At 36.2% G+C, this 18,921-nt stretch overlaps 1 pseudogene; it reads right to left on the bottom strand.

Annotated features, from left to right (window-relative positions):
- Window positions 1-6,520: 6,520 nt before the first annotated feature.
- Window positions 6,521-7,810, bottom strand: LOC112626973 (annotated as a pseudogene).
- Window positions 7,811-18,921: the final 11,111 nt, after the last annotated feature.

Here is an 18,921-nt window from a genome sequence, read left to right as displayed (position 1 = left end):
AAAACATTCATTAAAGATAATGTACTAACATACATATATATTTCAAATATACATAGGTCAAATATAAAATAAATAATTAGATGCACAGAAGCACACGATTACAGAGTGGACTAACATAAAATTTAAAGAACCACCATTTACTACATATACATTCAATGCCACACTTTCCACTACAATGAATAATATGTCCAATGTGCAAATATTAAACTAGTGTATAATAATATCATCATATACTTAATATCTAAACCTAAACATGTTTTCTTCTAAATTCATAGCTCATAGTATTTGACAGTGTCTGGCTCTTACCGTTACTTGTTGCCTGTTTGTGAAGCATCCAGAATTTTCAGAGTGATTATTTTCTAGCCATTAATTTCACAACAGTAACAACAGTGATCATGTTTGGTACATCAACCTCCCGCTGAGAGCTGTCCACACTCTGATTTCCTTATGGCCTTCCTCTTTAAAATAACCATCTCTCTTTCCATCTCTGTTACTGTAGGTCTGTATTCTGATAAGTTAGGTCACAGTGTCAGGTCATACAGGACAGTTTCCTTTAAAAGTAAACAGGCCTCCAAAATAACTGCTCGTGTGACAGTCTTGTGAGTCACAGTGACATTCTGTCCCTGAGTAAAGAATCTTATCATTAGTTTCTCAAATTGTTGATGTACAGATTAATGCATAACCTAATGACACTGAGAAGGACTCCGATTTATTTCTGAAACATGAAGTTTTACCGATGGTCTTGCAGGTAGACATTTTAGCCTGTATGTTGCCATCTGTATACAATGATTGTAACCTCTGTATCACACTCTCAAATAAGAAGGGACAACTCTGGTATGAAGCCTCTCCTCCCTCTCCTAAAGCTTCCTATTCACACCTTCCAACTTGTAACAGATTCTGGAAACTCCTAACCTTGTTGGTGTGTCTTCCCAGGTCAGTCCTCACATTTGGCCGCCAATAAATCTTTATTATTAAATTTTTTCTGCCTCAACAGCTGTAATTTGGGTCACCATTCCAAACTGATATAACTTGAATGATTTTTTTTTCAACGTATTCTTCCTAATTTACCACATACGTTACAACATTTTCATGGCTAGTCATTTATCACTTGGATTAAAACAAAAATTTTCCAAAATTTAGTGGTACAGGGCTTAGCAAAGTAAAGATTTAGGCCTCTGAATATAACGAGACTGTTTCATGATGTAAAGACATTTTGCTTTATTCCATAAATATTTCTTTTAAGTGAGCATAAAAATCTCACCTTCATTTCCAAAATTTAGTCCAAATTAGTTAACGTAAAATTTTATAGTACAGTTGATTTATTATTTAGAAATAACCTATTTTTCTATATATGCTCACATTTTAGATCTTGTGTTCCGGACTCAATTAAATGATTGAATTATATTAATCTCAATCAGTGTTTGGGGTTTAGGACATCAGTTTAGAAGTATAAATGATTTAACGTAATTGAATTTACTCACTAGGAACTTCCAGCAATATTACAGAAAGTCAAAGGAGATTACAGACATGCACATTTTTCAAAGAACAGAACCATATTATTAATTAACATTAAACTCAAAGGAATGTTGATACTTCAATTATATTTAAAACTGCTGATCAGGAAATGATGAATCAGAGTCAAAAATATAAGTAGGAGTGCAGTCACCATTAAGCAGTTACTGAATATTTTATCTAAATGTTAAGAGCTTTTTGGTATAGTGATTACATATTAAGAAAGGTTACTAGTGAACACTAGGATCTCAAAAACAGTTTCATTAAAAATAATAAAACATTAGAGAATTCGTGTTTAACTGGGGATTTTTTAACTTAAGGAAACAGTATCATCCCTGGCCTCCACCAAAGATAGAAGACACTAGCAGTTTCCAGTTATATACAAATTGAATGTCTCCAGTTATTGTCAAATGTGTCCTAGAAGGCAATATTGCCCTGGGTTGAGAAACATTGTTTTTAGATAAAAGTCAAAAAAGTTTCCTAAATTCTTACCATGTGCTGAAATTTTATTTATTAACTGGCCTAATATTAAGGTATTTGATATATTGTATCTTTAACTAGGGGCTAACCTGCATTTTAACAAACCACGTTTCTCACCTACAACAAATGTCTGACTGTAAAGATTATTCAATCCTTCTTGCCTGGGAATCACCTGTTCCAAAAATTAGTGCCCCTGGGAGCACCAATCTCTAATGGGCATCAGTAATCTGCTGAAAATTCCACATTGGTGAAGTAAACTCCCCCGTTGTGAGAACAGTTGTCCCTCAGTATCCACAGGGGATTTTCTGGTACCTTCTGCAGATACCAAAACCCACTGATGTTTAAGTTTATATAAAATGGCAATATATTTACCTACAACCTCTGCACATTCTCTTTTTACTAACTGTATTAAGTATTATAAGTAATCTGTTGGTACTAATACTTTTTACTAATTGTATTAAGTATTATAAGTAATCTTGTTGGTATACTCAATACCATTTTATTAGGCATTATATTATAAATATAATATTATATATTATAAATATTACAAATATAATATAAATATTATAACACCTAACACAATGTAAATTCCTCATAGTTGTTTAGGGAATTGTTTAGGGGAATAACGTATTGTATAGGGGATTATGTGTATTGTTTAGGGAATAATGACAAGAAAAATGTCTATACATGGTTCGAATTCGAAGGTTGCATGGTTCCAGGAATTTGTTCATTTCGTCTAAGTTTTCTAGTTTGTGAGCATAGTAGTCTCCGACAATCTTTTCCATATCTGTGGTGTCATTTGTAATGTCTACTTGTTTATTTCTGATTGTGCTTATTTCCATCTTCTCTCTTCTTTTCTTGGTTACTGTAGCTACTGGTCTATCAATGTTGTTTATCTTATCACACAACCAACTTCATTTTGTTAATCCTATATATATATACACACATATATGTGTGTCTCAATTTCATTTAGTTCTGCCTCAGTCTTTGTTATTTATTTTCTTCTGATGGCATTGGGTTTAGTTTTCTCTTGTTTTTCTCTTTCTTTGAAGTACAACACTAGGTTATTATTTTGTGATCTTTCTGTTTTTTTGGTTTAGACATTTAACACTATAAGCTCCTTTCCTAGCACTACTTTTGCTGTATCCCAGCGGTGTTGGTTTTGGTATGTTGTGTCTCCATTTTCATTTGTTTCAAAAACTTTAAATTTTCATCTTAATTGATTCCATCTTTGAACCAAAGAACATTCAGCAGCAGATTGCTTAATTTTTCTGTATTTGTATAGAGAGTTCCTCTCAAAATTCATTTCTAGTTTTATTCCACGGTGGTCCAACAAGATGTTTGATGTGACTTTGACTTTAAAAATTTTATTCAGATGTGATTTGTGGCCTAATATATTGTCTATATTGGAGAATATTCAAAGCACTGAGGAGAAGAGGGTGTATTGTGCAGCTGTTGGATAGAATGTTATATAAGCATCTGTTAAGTCCATTTGATCTAAAGTCCAATTTAAGTACAAGGTTCTTTTGTGGATTTTCTGTCTTGCTGATCTGTCTAATGTTGCCAGGGGGTGTTGAAGTCCCCTATAATTATTGTAGGACTGTCCGTATCTTTTCTTATGTAGAATACAATTTGTCTTATGAATCTGGCTGCTCTGATGGTAGGTGCATGTATATTTAGAATTGATATTTTCTTGTTGAAGTAATCCCTTTATCATTATACAGTGACCTTCTTTGTCTTTTTTGCTATTATTGATTTAAAATCTGTTTTATCTGCTATAAGAACAGCTACTCCTGCTCACTTTTGATTTCCATTTGTGTGGAACATTTTTTTCAACCCCTTTACCTTCAGCCAAAAAGTGCCTTTGCCAGTTAGGTGGGTTTCTTACAAGCAGCTTGTAATTAGATCATGTTTTTTCAATCCATTTAGCCAATCTATATATTTTAAGAAGAACATTTGATCCACTTATGTTTAAGGTTAATGTTGATATTTAAGGTTTTGCTCCTGTCATAATGTTAACTGGTATCCAGTTGCTTTGCATTCCCATTTGTGTAATTGTTTTATAAGACCTGTAAGTCTTATAGTTTCATGTACTTTTATGACAGCAAATATCAACCTTTATTTCCATGCTCCCTTGAGCATTTATGGAAGGGCTGGTTTAGTTGTGACAAATTCCCTCAGCATTTCCTTATCTGGGAAATACTTTATTTTTCATTTATGAAGCTTATTCTAGCAGGTTACAAAATTCATGACTGACAGTATTTTTCTGAGAGCAGAACCTCATCTCTTCTTGTTTGTAAAGTTTTGGCTGAGAAGTCCACTGTTTATCTGATGGAATTTTCTTTGTAAGTGATTAGATGTTTTTCTCGTGCTGATTTTAGGATTTTTCCCCTCACATTGACTTTAGATGGTCTGATGATTATATGTCCTGGTTAAGCTCTTACAATGTGTCTTCATAGAGTTCTCTGAGCCTCTTGTATCTGGGTGTATAAAACTACAGCAAGACTAGGGACATTTTCCTCAATTATTGTCCCAAATAGGTTTCCCTAACTTTTTGCTTTTTCTTTTCTCTCAGGAATTTCTATGACTTGTAGTTCAGACTTTTTACACACTAGAAAGATTAGCTCATTTAAAATTTTTTTTCTTTATTGTTGTCTGACTGGATTAATTTGAAAGACCTATCTTCAACCTCTGAGATTCTTCTGCTTGGGCTATTCAATTTATAAGCTGTCAACTGTATTTTATAATTCCTTCAATGAGCTTTTGATTTCCATAAGTTCTGTTTTTTTTTTTTTTAAAAAGTATCTATCTCTTTGGTAAATTTTTAATTTATATCCTAAATTGACTTTTTTTGAATTCTTTGTATAGGCTTTCAGCTGTCTCTTGGATCTCATTTAGTTTCTTTAAAATCAGCATTATGAATTCTTTATCTGGCATTCAAAGATTTCATTTTGATTAGGATTCATTGCTTGAGAGTTAGTGTGATCCTTTGATGGTGTCACATCACTCTTTTTTTCATATTTTCAGAATTATATTTTTATTCTCATCTGGATAAACTATCTTTTCTTCTTATTTTTGAATTTATTTTTGTTTGAATAGGTTTTCTTTTCCCGTCAGGATGTGACTATAGTGTATGTGACATAGGGTTATTTGGCTTTGGTTCTGTGTACTTTCAGTGGCAAAGACTCTATGCATTTCTCGGTTATAGATAGCCTTAGTGTGGTAGCTTTCATAAATGCTGGTTATAGTAGCATATACTTTCGGTGTGTGAGCAGGCTTATGGCCTCCTACAGGGCTGGAATGGTGGAAGTCTCAGGAAAGATATATCATTCCCAAGTGCTATGCACTGTGTTCTCAGATTTTGTATTGGATTGTGCAGTTCAACCTCCAGGCTAGTAGATGGTACTTGCAGATAAGAGCCAATTGCAGCACTAATAGTCAGGTTTATGCTTGGCCTCGGTTAACTGAGAGAAGCTCTCGTTGGCTCAGGCAATGGGCTAGTCTGTGGAATGTACAGCGGCCTGAGCTCCCTGTTCAGCCTGAGAAGGGGGGATAAAGCTGGGTAGAGATAGACCAGGAAAGTTCACCCTAGGATTCCCCAGCAGTAAGCACAAGCACCAGACTTGGGTGAAATGCCCTGAAGTCTCCATAGGAGTGGCAAGTAGTCTACCCCAGCTCCACAGTCTTCACAGGCAGGAATGCAATATTAGCTTATAGAATAATAGCTCCAAGTCTGATCTGCAAGTAGGTTACAGTACAAATCAAACTCATTTTTTACCTTCACCTTAGTTGTTTTAGGGTAAATCAAAAGGTGTGATTATCTTCTGGAAATTCTATGAGATTAGAAAAATTGAAATAAATAATAGTGTTAATATGTAATATGTATAACATCCAGAATTTTAAGCCCCAGATATGAAAATGAAAATGACAGAAATTTGAAACAAATAGGATATCACTTTCTATTTTTAAGATTTCCAGTTAGTAATTTAATGGATTATAGCTCACCTTTGTGATACTCAACACACAGCAATGAGCAGCATTAGAATGGAGGCAACTCCAAGGGTATGAAGGATGTTCCTGGGGTGAGGAAAGTTTTCTTAGATAATAGTAATAGTTAGATCTAATAATAATCACTATTTCAATCGTGAAAACAGTGTTACAAATGGAAGACCATTGTGAATTTTTAATCTCTTTAGATGCAAGTATATATTTCCTTTAACTGTATAAGAGTTGAAATCTAGGAGTTTCAAATGCCTCTTCTGAACATACACAAGCTTTGATGAGTATCTGTTAAAATCTACACTTCTGAGTACAGTAATAGTTCTTAAACGCACGAGTGTTTCTTTTGGTAGAAAAAAATATTTGGATCAGTTGGTAATTTGAGAACTTACAATTTTCTACACTTGAATAATTTAATAATTTCCAAGTTTACTTCTAATTACCATGACTTAAATAACTGGCACTTTGCACGAAATTATTCAAGGCCTTATTGCCACTGCTTAGAGTCAGTGATGATGATAAGAGCTCCTTATTGATGCAGGGTCCTGAGAGACAGCACCCGGATGGGCTTCCTATTCTCAGCTGGGACAGGTGGGTAAACCTTTGGAGGGTCAAATTCCTGGTCATGGCTATTAGCGAAGAACATCTGGAGCCTGGAAGGCCAGTCGTCTCGCCGCCGAAGCAGCCCGTAGGTGCCCTTGTGCCCGCACATCATGTAGCAATTCCAGGGGTCTTCCTTAATGGCCCCCTGGGCAGCCTCAGGCCCCACCAAGAGGTCCACACACTCCACGCAAAAGCACCTGCAGCAGTTGCTGTTTCCACACTTGAGCAACTCGCGGCCCCTGCAGCAGATGGTGCAGAAGGACTGGTAGCCGTCGTCGTACTGGTATGCACACTCCAGAAAGCAGTTCTTGCAGTTTTGATACACTCCTCCAATGAAGAGGGGGTGTTCCAGGGTGACGCTGAGGCTCCCACAGGAGATGCAAATGTCCTCCATGTTCCGGCACTTCTGCCGCACCTCATACACCAGCTGCTCTCTTGCGCACTCATCGATAATCTCCTTGACCTTGGGCTTTTCCATTGTGCTCTTCCGGGGCCTTTTGGCTGGTGGAGGTGGTGCATAGGCGGCTGCCTCAGATTCCACCCACATGTCCGTGTACACTTCTTTGTAGGGATGCTTCTCCTCTTCTGCTGGCTCCAGGCCCTCGGGGCCAGAGGGCTGGAAGTCTCCCAGGGCCCATTCAATCGTCTGCTTGCTCTGCACCTCCACGGCCTTGGCAGTGTCACTCTCGTTGCTGTCGTGGCAAACCGGGAAGAGCTTCCCGGCACGGCTGCTGGCCACCTGCAGGACCTCGTAGATGGCTTTGCGGTACATGGGTTCCTTGTTTCACGTGGCCTGGTGGAAAGCACTGCAAAACGAGCTCAGCGGTATCGGCTTCTCACCACACACCACTGAGAATTTGCCGTCGCCGAACCACATGACCCAGCGGGTGCCTTCGGCTGCTCGGCTCCGGCCCGTCATCCACCAAGACACAATGCGGCCTGGCCACCAGGAGAAGCCCCGCAGTTTCCCCTGCACCAGCTCCCCAATGCCAAAGCCCTGGCCGTCCTCGTACTCCGGCTCATGATCGCCTGCTTTGGTGGCGTTCTTGTCCCCAGCATTGATGCCCAAGGGCTCAGGCGTGGTAGCCACAGTGGGGGATGCGGGGTGAGTGTGCTGCTGCACAGCAGAAGGGCTGGCCTCCTCCACCTTCTGAGACTCCCCGGGCCCCTGGTTTTCTTCCACAGCATTCATTCCTGCAGTGACCTTGGCTTTCTTCTCAGCCCATGAGGCCAGGTGCAGCCCATCTGCAATCGCGCTCAGGTGTCAAGATCTGTATTATTTTATAGGCTACATTTAAATGTTCAATTTATTTGGACTTCGTTTTTTTCTATGGTGTGAAATAGATACAATTTCATCTACTTTGAATGATAAGTCTTTTTTGTTAGCAATATTTATTGAATAAGGTATCATCTTTGAACTGAACTAACTTGTTTGATATATATTAACTTTATATATACTGAAGGACATACGCATTCTGTTACATATATTGAAGAAAGTTAATTTACGTATTAAACATATCTATGCTAGAAGAAAATAAATTAGAACATATAATTATGTTCATAGACAAACGATAATTCAAATATGAAAATAAGCATTTTCTTGAATGAAAGGACTAAAATGTATTTCTCCTAGATCACCTCCAAAAAATTTCTATAGGTTTTAACCCCGGTAAGACGGAAATGAAGACAAGCTGATAAATTTGAAGTCAACAAGCACAGATTTTCAAATAATTATATAATTGTTGAATCATATAAAAGATATTTGTGAAAAAATAATCGATTTAGAATTATTTATTTCATATAAATAACATCAAAGCAGAAAGAAAGAGGGGGAAATATATGAATACAAAAAGAATGTAACTTTTATTAAGTTCCTTGTCTCCTTCAGTGGCCAGATATATTGAGAAAAACCAAGACACAATTTAGATACATGATATATCTATTTGTTTAAAATATTGTGTATTTGTATGTAATAAATAATAGGTGGATTATTCACTAAATAGTGTTTAAATGACAAGCTTTATGTCTTGAAATATATATTATAGTAATAGCTCAAAACCTCCAAAGGTCATTTTCAAGTGGATTAAAGATTTACAAGTGTAAATGAATTTATTTTAAAAAATTAGGTTAAAATATTAAAAAAAAAAGTTAGTGATAATTTGTTTTGGGAGATTTGTGTAGACATGAAAGTCAGCAATATAGTTACATATCAATTAAAGTAGACCTATAAAATAAGACAAAAGAAAAAATAATCGTTTACAGAATAAAACTAAGAATAATGTATGTATGTTGCAGAAAAAATAATGAAAGTCCACAAAAATCTACAAATCAATCAGAGAGAGAGAGAGAGAAAGAATTCCATAAGAAACATTAGCAAAGGCTTTGATCAGGCAATTCACACACAAAAATGTAATGACTAATTAGAATAGAAAAGGATTTTCCACATTATTAATATTTATAGTAAAATAAGATGATAAAGTAAAATCCCTAACATAATATTTTATATATTAAAATTTGGAGATCCAGTTGCTATGAGGATGTTTGCAAATGAATATTAGCAGACACTGCAAAAATAGTGTCTTTTAACATAATTATACACAATAAATAAACCATAAAGAAAAATGAATAGAGGCCAGTATAACAGTATCTGCAGAATTAAAAATCACATGATTTTAACTCAGAAATTTGCTTTCAGAAATTTATCTCAGTTAAACATATGTATATGCACATGAAAAGTTGCTTGTAATTGGTGTATAAGTAAATGTGAAAGCCACCCATGTACCCATAAATCAGGAAATTCTAAATACACTGCTAATCTAATATTGTAGACTGTTCTGTCAGAATTTTATAATATACTGCCATTGATCTGGTGTGGCAGTTGTGAGAGGGTATGAAAGTAAGTTAAAAGAGTATGGTCCCATCTCAATAAAGGAATTACCATATTCGGTAAACCATGCTATATATTTTCAAAAGATATACAATAGATAGATTGACATGAACATCTGGAAGATCCCCAAACTAACAGCAGTTCCAACTAGAGCACGCATGGGTGAAAGATTATGTACACTGCATCTAAATTCTTCTAGGTTTCTTTTTAAGTGTCATTAATTGATGTGTTATGTGACTAAAATATAATGATTATTTTATATATCAAATGAATAATGGATATTTTAACAATAACTAGAATAGAAAATATTTATTAAGAAATTTCTATCTGTCAGACTCTTTTGTGCATACTTTAGAAGATTTACCTTATTTCGAAATGACCACATCAGATAGTCAATATGATTGCCCTTATTGTACAGGTAAAGAAACAATGGCCGAGTGAAGCTAAGTATATTGCCCAAGGCTGAATTACTGATAAGTGACAAAACCTGAATTCCAAATAATGCACCCTATCCCCAGAATTCTGCTTTTAACCTGCAGGGTATTCCATATGACACATTACAATAATATTGTGATGTGGATACCCATCTTTCATCTTAACAAATTAAGAAACATTATAAGCAACAAATTATAGAGGAATGATGATTAGCTGACCATGGAGTGAGAGTAATCTTACAGGTGTGTTTCCCTGACTGAGTTGATGAATACCATGACTGACTTCACTTGCAGATTGTATATAACATACAATTATTTGGTCAAATTGAGCAAACATTTTCACACATTATGAATTTCCAGTCTATAAAAGTAAACAATTTTATTTCTACTCTTCATGAAGTTGCTTTATAGTAGACCTTCCATATGCCTATACCCTGCAATTAACAATCAATATTTAATAGTTTTAGATAACCATCTGTTATGGTTGAATGGTGTCCCCCAAAAGGATATGTTGAAATCCTAACCCCCAGTGCTCAGAATGTGATATTGTTTGGGAAAAGGGTCATAGCAGATATAGTTGGCTAAGTTGAGTGATACTACAGTGTGATGGATCCTTAATCCACGGGAAATGTGCACACACACACACACACACACACACACACGAGAGCAGCATGTGACGACACACACACACAGGAGAAAGCCATGTGAAGACAGAATCAAATTTTGAAGTTATATTGCTCCAAACCAAGGAATGCCTAAAACTATCAGAACCTGAAAGATAGAAGGAAAGATCCTCCCCCAGAGGCTACAGAAGGAATAAGGTCTAGCCAACACCTTGATTTTGGACTTGTGGCTCCAGAACTCTGAGTGAGTATATTTTTGTTTATTTTAGCCACCCAGTCTGTGGTATTTTGTTATGAAAGTCCTAGGAAACTAATTCAACATCAAAATAATTCATCACTGAACTAATCTGTAGAATAATCATTTTTAAAAATTAAGTTTCTGGAATAATTTTGGAAAATGATACTTCTTGCCTGAATCAACAGATTGTAATTTGTTAAGGGAATTTTCTTAGTACGATGAAATCAACATAAACATCACAACCCTTAGTTCTTCACTGCAGATTAATCATAACAGACAGTTTATTGTCTGAAGTACAAACTACTTGCAAGTAAGTTCATGAAGACTTTCTACTAAGTGATAAAAGATGATATGCAATGCATTTCTTCCCATCAGGAAGAGGAATAGCTGTCCATAAACTAGCTGTCTATTTCCTTCGGGGATGAAGACAGATTTCTAGCATCCCTGTGAACCTGGAAGGACACCAGCAATTGGCATGGGACAGCAGAAAATGGGTGACCTATTGTCTCCTCTTCACAGTGCTAGGACTCATTGGGTTAGAGATTCTGTGTAACGAAAGAACATGAAGCAATTTGGTGTATATTTGGGCAACTACATTGCTGATAGCTATGAGAAAAAATATTATTTGACAAAAATATTATTTGACAAAATGTGATTAGAAGTATCAGAGATGTCAGCATCTTCTCCCTTGCATAATATAGCAGAGACATCAAGTATAGTATCTTGAGGGTTTTCCTAAGGGCAGTAACCAAATGAAAAATTTTAAAGTTCCTAAATAGAGGTCATCCCCAAGCCTAAACCACAATATTTCAAACATAGATCTCAAATTAGTAGCTTTGGTATTTTCAATCCACAGGATCTCTTAGATAATGCACTGCTCTAAATACTGCTTTGTAACAGCCGGGCAATGTATTTAACTAGATGGCCAATAATTTAATCTATGGTACACGCTATATACCAAAGTTATATATTCTTACCTTATTGTCTACAGGGAAATATTTTCAACTTGCAAGACATTAACTTAGATATACAAAATGGTATTCTAATCTTTTTTAAAAAAGATTTTTAAAACACTCTAAGCATGCACCAAAATGTTATCTAAAGTATAACCTTTTGTAAAAGGAACTGCCAAAACAGTTTGGCTAAACTTAACTGAAAATTACTATCTCACCTTGCATTTCTATGAAAAGACATTTAATAGGCTCATGATCAGAGATTTATAATAGGTAGAAAAATACTATCTGATCAAAGATTTAACTTAGTACAATTATGTGAAGGATAAACTGCACACTATAATTTTAGATCATGATGATTTGAGGATAATGCCAGGGCAATGAAAATTTTTAATGGATGATCACTACAAAATTATTTTATAACTTTCAGTTATAGAAAGGTATTTGGTGTTTAGAACCCTGGTTAGGTAACCTGAGACTTTAATTTGTTGAAAGAAAAATGACTGGTAATATGTAATATTATGATAATATGTAAGGACTAGAAAGAAAGTCTTCAGACTTTTAAGTGATTATGCTTAATTCCGTAGAAAATAATCTTATTTTGTTTAAATAAATATTACATAAAAATCACCAAGCCTTATGTTAATAACTTATTGATATAGAGAAATACTGCTAAATTTTGAAAAAGAGGATTAATGAAATTGAGACCTAGAAGGCCAAACTATCATTTTATGTCTGTTGACAAATATGTGTGTGTGTGTGTGTGTGTGTGCACGCATGGGTGTGTGTGTGTATGAGAGACAAAGAAAGAGAGATTTTTATGTTGCCTGCTCATTTCTACTACTTAACTAAAAAATAACATAGAATTACAATTTTCTCTAAAAGTAATCATCCTAGTTGATGTTTAGATGGATAATGCAATGTAAGGAGGCAAAACTAGGTAGTGGGGTACCAGCTGGGAGCCTGCTGTAGTTGTATATAGACCAAGGATGGTGGCTTGGACCAGGATACTGGCAGAGATGTGTATAAATACAAACAAATGAAACATACATGTGATGAAGAGTCAAAAGAGTCTGATGATAAATGAGAGAGATAGAAGAGCCAAGAATGACCTCTAGATTTCTGGCAGATGCAACTAAATTGATGGTGAAATCATCCACTAAAATGAAAAGCACCGAAAACTTGTATCACCGGCTATTGTGTGTAAAGTTCTTGACCATCACTTATAAGGAAAATGCAGATTAACAGGAAAATAAGTTATTGCATCACTCTCAACATTCTACAACCATTTGTTGATGGTGGTGAGAAAAAGGGGACGCTAATATACAGCCAGTGAAAATATTAATTGATAAAACCTCCTCAAGGAACAATTAGAAAACATTTTGTGAAATTAAAGATGCAAATACCCTATGACTTAGCAATTCAGTGTTGTGTCCTGAAGAAATGCTCCCATGTTGGCCCAAGGAAACATATCCGGGCATCTGCTCTGTAGCATTGTTTGTTGTAGCAAAGTAGGGGACCTGCTTATTTCCTTCTCAGCAAGAATTACACAAGTAACTATAATTGTTTCAAACAATGGAATATTCCATAGCAGCAGAAAGAAATAAATTGGGCCTCCATGTGCTAACATGGATAAATAACTAAAATGTAATATAAAGTTCAGAGGTTGCAGAAGGATATGTACATTACCATACAGCTTATGTAAGCTCTAAAAGCATAAAACACTACTACATATTGTTAATGGTAATACAAGTTACAAAATGGTACTTGGGAATGATTAGCACCAGCATTATGGTAATGATTATCCCTAGGGAAGAAAGAAAGGGGTGGGAGAGCTTACATATACAATACAAAAAAATCTGAGAATTCAAAATAACAGTTTTGGGTAGGTAAAATTATTAGTGAATTTTATTGCCATCATTATATACTTCTGTACTGTTGGCACTTTAGTAATTTTAATAAATAATAAAATATTCACTAAAAATTATTTCAACAATTTTTATGCCGAGAATTACCGCCATCTTACTCCACCCATATCCTTCAATATGGTGTTTTGCAAAATAAAGCACACACATTATTTCAAGAAATATGTATACCGTCACCATCCTAGACATGTATGCAATGTCATGATTCTTGCGTTTGTCACTAAGTGTCCAGTAGCTACCTACTGATGAGAAGGTATTGTTGTCATGGTCTCACATGTTTCTGTCATCTCTACCAGCTCTGCAGCAACTGCAGTGAAGATCAGTTATCTCAGCATTAGTCAAATCCAATTAGTCAGTTTCAAGTCCTCAATCTATCATTACATTTGAGGTTAGACAATCAGACAAAAAGTTGTGAAGTGCCCAAAATCACAATAAAAAGCCAACTTGTATGATGTCTAGTGCTTTTAGAAAACTGTGGCCAGAGATAAGACAAACTTGATTACTCAGCTTGGCTATGCCCCTCATCCCCTGTGAGACTTTGTTTTTCAATTAAAAGTCATTTAATCTTGGCAAGGTGCAATTTCCTCATTGTAGGTACTGACTGCATCTCTGCACTGTCTACATGTTTTACATACTTGTCTCATTTAATTCCTAAGCAACTACGAGAGGAAACATTATTGTCATCGTCTGATATACAGAGAAACATACATTTACCAGCCTAATGTCCCCAAGTTGGTAAGTGTTCCAGAGACGACATCTCAGCCACATTTGGGACCATCTGCCTCCCACTCTTACGATCAAGACACAGCATTTGGTCTGTTGAATGCAAAGCATATGTAAGATTTATGCAAAGAAAGTCAAAGAAATGTTCAAAAATGAGAACTTTAAAGCATACTACAATTATTATCTTATCAATATTAGCATACTGTTACATCAAACATAATCTTCTGAGAGCCAAATCTCAAATAAAGCAGTGAACAGTTAGACAGGTGTTTGCACTCACCTTACGTAGAGATTTAAAATAAAAACAATGTCATGTCATGATTATTTAGTATCATCCTGTTTCTCTTGCTCAATTCCTCATCATAGCCTCCCTTTTCAGTCCTTTTCCCACACCTGCCATGCCAAAAATGTTTCTTTGCAGGTGTAGCTAGTGGCAGATTACACTTAGGTAAGAAAAGGCTTTATTAACTATAAATCGTTTTGCCCTCTACTAAACGTGGAATCGTAAAACTTGCTCTGGGTCACACTCACAAATAAAACAATCAATGGATATGTATGCGTGAGTACTAAGGTGTGAGTATTGGGGTTAGATCAAGTCCACTTAATATGTAACTGTGCTGAATAGCGGACTCTAGGGGAAAACCCAAATGACTAAGCCTGTTATATTTTTTCATGATTGAATGCTCTCTTAAGGTTATCTTTGTAGAGGTACTAGGCCCTTAACATTTGCAAAATTATATACCTTTCAAAAATCACCAAGCTCATTCCATATCTGTATTTTGAGAACATTTTTGCCTTGGTTTTTTACCTCCAAAAATCTTTTACATTTTGAACATGATATAAATATAAATCTCTGTGGTGAGGATCTTCATTATTTATGTTTCTGATGATGTCTAAGCAAAATAATTTCACTCTAGGGTAGGTATGGTGATAAATTTTATTGTCCCAGAGAATATTGATAATTTAAGTTCTGTGCTCTCTGAAGTTGCTTATTCATTCTGCTTAACCCTCAGGATCCAATTTAAAATGAAATCTTCTTTGCTTGTAATAGAGATATGGAAAATGCTTTAAGAGTGGAGAAATCATGATAATATATACATAAATATTGGCCGGGCGCGGTGGCTCAAGCCTGTAATCCCAGCACTTTGGGAGGCCGAGATGGGCGGATCACGAGGTCAGGAGATCGAGACCATCCTGGCAAACACAGTGAAACCCCGTCTCTACTAAGAAATACAAAAAATAGCCGGGCGAGATGGCGGGCGCCTGTAGTCCCAGCTACTCCGGAGGCTGAGGCCGGAGAATGGCGGGAACCCGGGAGGCGGAGCTTGCAGTGAGCTGAGATCTGGCCACTGCACTCCAGCCTGGGCTACAGAGCGAGACTCCGTCTCAAAAAAAAAAAAAAAATATTATTTCATTTTCTATTCATCATTCCTTCTTAATTCCTTATTTAGTCTTTCTTTTGTGGTTGTCAGAAGTAGAGCCCCAGGTACTATTTTAAGGATTTTGGAAAAACTGGAATTAACCTAGGGTACCAATCCTGTCCCTGAGTTTCATCTTTGATTTCTCTAGACTTCAGTCATTCTCGAGACATTGGAAGGTCTAAGAAAAATTAGGAAGTTTGGAGAGCTTTCAGGACTAAAGTTATTTCTAGGTGAAAAGGAGGGTCCTTGTTGTCTCGTCTTTATACTGAAATTTATTCTTTGAATTTAGAATCACTTTTTTCCCACAAGTACTTTTATTTATGTTTATTTTAAAAAGACTATTTTAAGCACTTTATATATGAAAACAGATTTGAGTATCCCATTACTGAGGTAGGCACTTCTCTATCCCCATCCTAAAGATTAAAAATCTGAGAAGCAGAGAGCTGGGGTATCTATCAAACATCATATCGCTTGTTAGAAGAAAGTCCAGGCAGTCTGCCTCAAGAACTTATGCCCAGAACTACTCATGCTGACACACAGGGGGGATTTTCTTTGTGTTTTTGGTGCACATCATTGTCTACTGTATTGCAGTGATCTAAAATAAAACTAAAGTGCCCTCTAGTTCTGAGAATGTTTTCATTTGGTGGGGTTTTGTCTCATTTATGAAAGGGATTCCTTCTCTTTCTACTAAGAACATGGTCGTCTGCATCCTCATCTTTCTGGATTATACCACTGCCAGCCTTGCCTGCCTTCCTCTCGTCTTTCATTATGATCAGAGCAGAAGAAATAATGACGCCTGTTCCTCTACGATGTGTTCAGAATTAATCACTTAGTATTCTCCTGCTACCTAACATTAGTTGTACTCATTTTCTTTTTCTGCTACTCAAGTCTGTCTTCATCTATCATTGCTCACTCTTGTTTAAAGGCAATTTTAAATATCAATGCCTGGTTCCTTCTTGCTTTGGAAAAATGATTGATTTTTCCTGACAAGAGCCTGGAGCACTTTCAGCCTCACCATTTACTGCTATTCTTCGTGCCAATCTGGGTGAAGACAATCAACTGTATAAAGAAGGCCTTTCTTTGAGATCCCTTCACCCCCGCCCAAACCCCACCTCCATGTGGAACGTGTTGCTGTCAGCATGCTCTTCTTTTTCCTCCTCGTCTTGTCTTACTTTCCTGTTGTCTGACCCTGCCAGACCCACTCTCTTGTTAGCACGACCTCAAATTAAGCCAAGAAACTGATCTTGTGAGTGTATAAACAGGCATAAGAAATTCACCCTTTCCAAATTAAATAGAACCTGACTTCTGACTTTCTCTTTCCTCATAATGCCGTTGTAAATGTCCAAAGTTAAAGTAACCTGGCCCACTCTAATTAGAGTCCAAAGTGACAGTATTCTGGACCCATTGTTCCTTTTGCTTGATATGTGTTTACCTGTTAATTCATGAAACATATGCTTTTAAAATCTCACTCATCTATCCTGTTTCCAGATTTTACTATGTCTCCCCTGCATTGCCATAACATGGTTTTTAACTGGCTTGTTTAAAAGCCTTATATCTCTATCTACACTGTTGGTTATTTAATATTTTTAAAAATATTTTTATACCAACTCTGTGCACACAGGCAGACAAAGTTCTTGTTAAATAAAGTTTAATAATACATTATCCTTCCTCTTTAGAAAGCTTGGTAGTCGAGAGAGAGAGAGAGAGAGAGAGAGAGAGTGTGTGTGTGTGTGTGTTTGTGTGTACCTGTACTCAGGCTTCACACAGCAGGCGTGGGAATCTATGTTCAATTAAACATGTACTGAATTATTATATGCCCTTACTAAAAACATTAGTAAGTCTTTGTTTTCCATTGAATTAGGTGAATACCATGTATTCTGACCTTAGAGCCTCAAATCTTACAAATCTCCTAAATACACCAAACCTCATGACATATAGCATTCAAACTAGACTCTTTTTTTCTGGAATGGCCCTCAGCTTTCCCCTTCTCCTTACATGTGCGGAACACTCTTCCTCTCCTCCCTGCTACAACTGACTTCTTTGTTAATTCTTGGGCTGCTTCTTTTACATCCTTCAAACACCATCTCCCTACAAGAAGGGCTGTCTTCCATCATGCCACCCTACGTCAAACTATATTACCAGCCTACAGTAACCAAAACAGCATGCTACTCATACAAAAACAGTCACATAGACCAAAGAAACAGAATGAATAACTCAGAAATAAGACTGGACACCTACAACCATCTGATATTCGGCAAACCTGATAAAAACAAGCAACGGGAAAAGGATTCCCTCTTTAATAAATGGTGCTGGGAGAACTGGCTAGCCATATGCAGAAAATTGAAACTGGAATTCTTCCTTACACCTTATACAAAAATTAACTCAAGTTGGATTAAAGGCTTAAATGTAAAACCCAAAACTATAAAAATCCAAAAAGAAAATCTAGGCAATTCCATTCAGGACATAGGCATGGGCAAATATTTTATAACGAAATTCCCAAAAGCAATTGCAACAAAAGCCAAAATTGGCAAATGGGATCTCATTAAACTAAAGAGCTTCTGCACAGCAAAAGAAACTATCATCAGAGTGAACAGACAACCTACAGAATGGGAGAAAATTTTTGCAATCTATCCATCTGATAAAGGTCTAATATACAGAATCTACAGGGAACTTAAGCAAATTTACAAGAAAAAAACAAATAATCCTATTAAAAAGTGGGCAAAGTAACATAAATTATTCTGTTATAAAGACACATGCATGCATATGTTCATTGCAGCACTATTCACAATAGCAAAGACATGGAATCAACCCAAACGCTCATCAATGGTAGACTGAATAAAGAAAATGTGTTACATATACACCATGGAATACTATGCAGCCATGAAAAGGAATGAGATCATGTCCACTGCAGGGACATAGATGGAGCTGGAAGGCTTTATCGTCAGCAAGCTAATGCAGAAACAGAGAACCATACACTGCATGTTCTCACTTATAAGTGGGAGCTGAACAATGAGAACACATAGACACAGGGAGGGGAACAACACACACTGACACTGGGGCTTGTCAGAGGAAGACGGGGTTGGGGAGCACGTCAGAAAAAATGGCTAATGCATGTGGGGCTTG

The sequence above is a fragment of the Theropithecus gelada genome, chromosome 6 (genome assembly GCF_003255815.1).
Source record: "Theropithecus gelada isolate Dixy chromosome 6, Tgel_1.0, whole genome shotgun sequence".
Taxonomy (NCBI): Eukaryota; Metazoa; Chordata; class Mammalia; order Primates; family Cercopithecidae; genus Theropithecus; species Theropithecus gelada.
Note: the sequence above shows the minus strand (reverse complement) of the source record. Positions and strands in the feature narration are given on the sequence as shown.